At 49.3% G+C, this 6,031-nt stretch overlaps 1 protein-coding gene and 1 pseudogene across 1 annotated transcript in view; one reads left to right on the plus strand and one right to left on the minus strand.

Moving 5' to 3' along the window:
* The window catches only part of TSC22D3 (TSC22 domain family member 3), a 58,226-nt gene that overhangs the window by 3,895 nt on the left and 48,300 nt on the right, over window positions 1-6,031 (minus strand). The window lies entirely within an intron of this gene.
* Window positions 601-6,031, plus strand: part of LOC112395083 (COP9 signalosome complex subunit 9 pseudogene) — a 9,908-nt pseudogene continuing 4,477 nt past the window's right edge.

The raw sequence follows: 6,031 nt of genomic DNA on the forward strand, positions 1-6,031 counted from the left end.
CAGCGGCATGCAAATGAGTCCTGTACCGGGCTTTGTGGCTCAGTTAAACCACATCCCCTCCCTGAACCTTAGTCTGGGACTGTAAACAGTTCAGCACTTTCTTGTGCCAACTGGCATCTCCAAAGAGGGCTCTGGAGATTGGTAAAAACCAAAGGGAACTGATTTCTTAGAGAAATGAGAAGTACAAATGCCATTACAGGAGGTAGGAAGCGTTCAGTAGAGGGCGGCGCTGGTTTTAAAAGCTCTTCTTCGGATGTCCGCCAGCATACCTCCCGTGTCTTTGCAGTGCTGTCACAGGCCGCCCTCCCTGGACACCCGCCCTCACCATCAGGACCCTCACTCCTTCCTGGCGCCTGCCTTCTCAGCCTCTCTCCTGCACACAGACTTTGTCAGTTGCATGTCCCCTCACTCAGCCAGCTTGTCCACTGGCTTGCCCCCATCCCCAGCATCTATCCACTCACCTCCTCCTACGGATGTACCTGTCCGTGTACTGACACACGCACAGATCTGTGGCATGCACGGACTAGCTAATCTGTACATGCCAGTGTGCATGTATGGAGGAGAGCATGAGTGTCCAGGAACTCAGATGAGTGGGGGAACATGTACAAGGGGGCAGCTGGGGGCCAGGTGGGTGACAGAGGAGGTGTGGAGGAGACAGTAGGGGAGTGGGTGGGCACTGCAGTGACCGCAAGATGCCAGCCCTTTTCTCTTTGGTCTCAACACCCTATTCAACATCATCCAGGATCTCATGTTCCTATTTTTAAAAACAAGATTTTGTTACTGTCCTATGAACAGCAAATGACAGCAAAACTACAAACCAAGGCTAAATATAAACCATCCCAGGAGAACACCTGCCCTGTGATTGGTCCAGCCACACACGAGGTTACAGGGTATTTCACAGACAAACAGATTCCAAGTCACAGGGAAAATGAGGTGATTGTTGCCTACTAAGAGTTACACATGTTACCATCAAAATATATTTTCATTCTTTTAAGCGTCAAGCTTAAAAAAAAAAAAAAGCCATCAGAGGCTTGAGGTCCTTTTATCCTGCTCTTTCCTAAGTGAGGCCACCTGGTGGTCTGAAGCAGAATTGCAGCCAGATGGAGCAACCGAGACCAAACAAGGGACAGGTGATGCAACTGGGAGTATTATTTACGCCAACTCAGGGCCGTAAGAAGAACATTGGGTTTCACCACACATACAATAGTTTGGATGAAGTTAGGGCCAGTACCCATGAATCAGTTGGTGATTCAGGCTATGGTCCAAAGAAATACCCTAGTGCAATCAAGCTATTGGAAAAGTACTGGGGCCTCTTATCAGCAAAGAAGGTAATTATTATTTGCTTCAGGATATTTTACCTAACCAGGTACCTGGCACAGACACCCTGGCCAAGGCCCCAGTTAAGCCCAGTCTGAAGGCCTTAGTTTTCTTCAGGCTGCCCGTGCAGTCATGCCACCAAACAGCCAACATTTTTCACTATGACGTGGAGCTCCCATTGGATCCCACCGGTGGTAATACATGCACAAGGGCCATTCTATTTGCAAAGGACCGACAAAGAGATCTACCCAAGCAAACCTACTGCATGCACTAGCCCAGGATGGTGATTTCCTTCACCCCAGTTTAGCTGGGAGACAATCTCAATCTCAGGATATCATGTTATCTTCAGGTCACAAACTCCCTGAACAAGGTGTTCATGCTAAGCTGCGTGTGGTAGACAGAACAAAGTGCATACCACATTTATAGGTCATCAAGAACATTATTTGAGCAAAAATAAAAAAAACTTTCTTAAATCCGGAGCTTAGCTGATACTGGAATTCCCTGATATATTAATCTACCCTCTGTGTCACATAGAGCTTTCTTGGTCCAGGAAGAGTCTGAGTTGACCTTTCATTGGCTTGTAAATCTTTCCTCAACTCACTATTGCTACCTACCCCAAGATTCCAAGGGAGATGATGAAAAGAAAAAAAGAGATAAATAAGCTGGGTCGGCAGGGAAAAAACACCACCAGGAAAACAGGGCATGGGACCGAAGAAAAACCAGCTCCTTCAATGGGGACTCCCTTATATGGAGACAGAGGCATAGAAATCCAGGTAGTTTGGGGAGGGGAAAAAAAAACAACAGGTGAAGTTTGCTAGCAAGGCTGTGTTTGAATTGTACATTAATTATACTTCAATTAGAAATAAGCTCGGTTTGAGACCCGCTGACAATAACAGCTACCATTAACTGAGCAATGGCTGTGGGCCAGGCACTGTGTTGGCTGAAGTCACAAACCCTGTGGTGTAGGTGCTGTCACCATCATTTAACAGATGAAGAAACCGAGGGTCTGAGAGGCTACCTTGCCCAAGGCGGTGGCACAGCTGATAAATTATAGAGCTGGGACTCCAGCTCAGGTCTTCCTGAGTAGAGACCAAGTTTGCTCTTACTACACTTACTAGTGGGGGCAGGGAGTAGGTTTGTTGAATGAGTGAGTCAAGGAAGTTGGGGGACGGGTTGGAGGTGCCAGGAAAGTGGTGTAGAGGAAGAAAAGGTGAGGGGCAGGGGAAGTACTCCTAGGACTCCAGCAGCATGGCGGACCGGAAGAACACACAAAATGTCCAAATGAGCTTCATAGCAGGGCTTTGCTCACCTGCATTATTTCAAAAGGCAGCCACGCAGTCCTCAAAGAAAGCCCTCTCTGCCTAGGAAATAGAAACTATGAAGCCAACTAGCTGGCTCCCAGAATGGACTACACAGCATCCCAAATTAGGTATGGAATCTCATGATAATAATCGCAGTCCAGTCAATTTCCAGTCCGTAGAATTAAACCAACAAGAAAACAAGCTAATTTCAGGGATTTCGTTTCAGAAAAACAACTTTGAAAGGATGTCCCAGGTTCAGCCCACACTCAGCCAATCTCTCAGTCCCCTCTGCACCTCTAGTTTACCAACCAATAGTGAGAAGAGCTCACCCTGAGGGCTTATGATTCTCAGTTCGCAAATAATGGCTGGATCCCTGGATAGCAGGCTTTGCTAAAGGGAGACCACCAACCTAAATGTCTCTGTAGAAAGATTTTCAAACAGCAGGGGTAGGGGAGACAGGGGCAGATAGGAGGGGGAGAGGGAGAAGTTGGAGGAACCCCAAAGGCTTTCTGTGTAACCTTCGGCACACCGGAAAATTCCTCTGCCCAGAATAGCTGAGCCAAATGTTGCAGTGAGTGGAAGCTTGTGCTGTATAGGGTATCTGTGATCTGATCTAACTTTTCTGAGTAAAGTGCTGATCTATGAGGCTCTCAGCGTCCTTGTGTCTCTGGAGGTGGGCCTCAGGCAGGAAACAGTGGCCTAAGGATTCAACAGCATAGCAACTCCAACATGTGTGTTTCCAAATTTCCTTTCTTCCATCCTGTGAGTTACATGGTAGGCTGGCCCCAGAGCCATCGTGGTCACAGCGCCCAGCTGATGAGCCAGGTCCTTTGCTGGCTCTCGGTTCTAGGCCTACAGCGATGGGATTCTGTGATTAAACAGACACAGCTGACCCTCCCTCTCTCAGGGTGACTTTCTAGGTGGAGGGTGGCATGAGGAGGATGGGGTCAACTCCCGCCGTTTCAGGTGGCCCTGGAAGCCAACTTGTTCCCTTTGAAGTGGAAGAAGTGTCTCAACATCGTCACCGTTCTGTTCCACTTCAAAAGCCAGACTCTCTAGGACAAGAACCCTTCCTATTTCGGGTTCCCATGGCGCAGGAAGGCGGAGACTGGGCAGTCTGGGCCTCATAACCTGTGGGCAGGATCTCAGCACGCTGCCGAGGGGTGGGAGGCAGACTCAGGGTGGGTGCGGTAGGTAGGGGGTGGTGAGAAGGGGGAACATCTCACTTCCCTTTTTGTCACACTCGAAGCATTGTGTACCACGCAGCCCAAAGGAAACTCTTTATAGGCAAGTCTTCCTTATTTTCTACAGGGATGTTCCACCCCCAAGGCTCGGCAATGTTGGCGGCGAAACACAGGGTCTTGCGGCAGGAGAAGCGGGAAAAGACACGATGCGAGAGGTGCGGGATAAGCCACCAAGCAAACGCTGCGTTAGGAGCTGGACAGGGAAATCAAAAAGGATGCTGAGCACCAGAGTGTTAGCACAGTTGACAGGGCGGCTGCAAAACCACCCTCCCCATTTACCCCTCCACGGCGGCCCCCTTCTGCCTGAAGCTCTGTCTACGTCTAATTACTGACTTGTCCCTTTTTCTGAAGAGGCTGGGGGAATAAGGAGGCTGAAATGCCATCATTTAATTTGTGCTGGCTTCACTCTTCTCTCTTCCCCTTGGTTCCACTCCAGTGTGGGAGACTATAGACAGGAAGGATGCTGCCACTTAATCTTTACTTTGGCCTCATGGAAAATCCCCAAAGTCCAGAAGGAGGGGAGCAAGAAGGAAAGACGGAGACAAAGTGCCTTGTCCTCTGTGGGTCACGTGAACTGCCCTGCATGGCCAGGGCCCAGAACGTCGACTTTGGGGGGCAGGAAAACAGGGAGGAGGATGCGCACGCAGATGCAGAAGGCAGTGGTGGGCGGCAGGGAGCCCAAGAGGAATCGTGGTGGAGAGGGACATTGTCTTGGAAAAGTGGCTCTAGCAACTGATTTGGGCCAAACCCTGGCACTGAATGATGGCAGGAGCAATGAATTGTGCCTTTCAGCTCCCTCCCCAGACAGGATCCAATGTGAGCTTCACAAACAATCTCCCAGTGACACGAGGGCTGACAGGCAGAACCAAACCCCATTTGGACAAGGCACTCCACTCCACTCACCCTCGTTCAAAGAAGTCAAAAAGGGCTCTTGTTAAATCACCTTTGTTACCCCAACTTTGGTGACTAACTATGGGGGGTAGGCAGTCTCTCCTGGCATCTCAGCAAGACTGGAAGTACTGGCAATGTTATCCAGGAATGAACGCAATTTAGCTCAGTGGATCTTAAATTTCATGAACCTTGTATCAATATTTATGCTTGTCTCCCTTCTCTTTTTGCCTTGCAGCTGGGAAAATTTACGTCCATCATTTTTCTAAGCTCTCTTCTCATTTTCCACCATCCCCATTACCCATCTACAAGTATGAAACAGATATTCCTGAAAAAAGAGAATGTCAAATTAACCTCGGTAAATGGAATCCCCTCCTCCACCCAACACTAGTTGCCATTATCATTCAATACAATTCAATTCAACTCAATTCAAAGTTGATTGACTGCCGATTCAAAGTACAAGGCACATTTCAGAGAAATTAAAAACAAACAAACAAACTGGTAGTGCAGGTTAACAACTGTGCTTCCTTCCAGAATATCCTGGGCCTCTGGTGAACTCTGAAGTCTACCTACTGGTTAGATCTCAGTGAAATGTTTACTTCAGGAAAATGCCTAGGGCTTGGGGGTGCTCAGGAGGGTAGCCTGGGGTTTGGGAAGGCCACACCACCGCCATCACCCCTGGCATCACTTCAGTCCTCAGAATCCGGCCCGCCTTTTTTCTCCCCACCCTGTCGTTTGGTCCGTGCCCATCTAGATGGGGATTAACATAGGAGCCACAAAACTTGGAATTTCTGTGGGACCCAAGGCTCCTCTGACATGGTGGCCAACAGTGTCAGGGTCCCTCACTCTGATTCCCTTCCTTTGTAAACCAGGGGAACAAAGCACAGGTCCTTAAGGGTCTCTGAGTTGCCAGTCCCTTCCTTCCGAGAAGGGGGTCTATGTTTAGCACGGGGAGGGGGTCACCTCTGTCAACCTCCTCGTGGTCTTATCCTTGTTCTATAGTGCCCTCCCAGACCAGCGAGCATCTTCACGTGGGCAAATAAACTCCCTCATCACGGCCCACCTTCTGGGAATCCTGGCCCTCGACAGCCTTGTCAGGGGCTGGGAAAGGAAGCAGCAAGAACATGGCTACTCTCCGTGTTTGTTTGTCTGCACCAGCCCACCAGCTTCTCCGGGCCAGGGAGACACTGGCAGGGCCTCTCCCCAGTCCTTTTGCTTTATGGAGCAGTCCCAATAGCCGAAATTCCAAGCCTTTTTTTTTTTTTTTTTTGGCAGTTGCCT

This window comes from Neophocaena asiaeorientalis, unplaced genomic scaffold (genome assembly GCF_003031525.2).
Source record: "Neophocaena asiaeorientalis asiaeorientalis breed wild unplaced genomic scaffold, Neophocaena_asiaeorientalis_V1.1 scaffold444, whole genome shotgun sequence".
Classification (NCBI taxonomy): domain Eukaryota; kingdom Metazoa; phylum Chordata; class Mammalia; order Artiodactyla; family Phocoenidae; genus Neophocaena; species Neophocaena asiaeorientalis.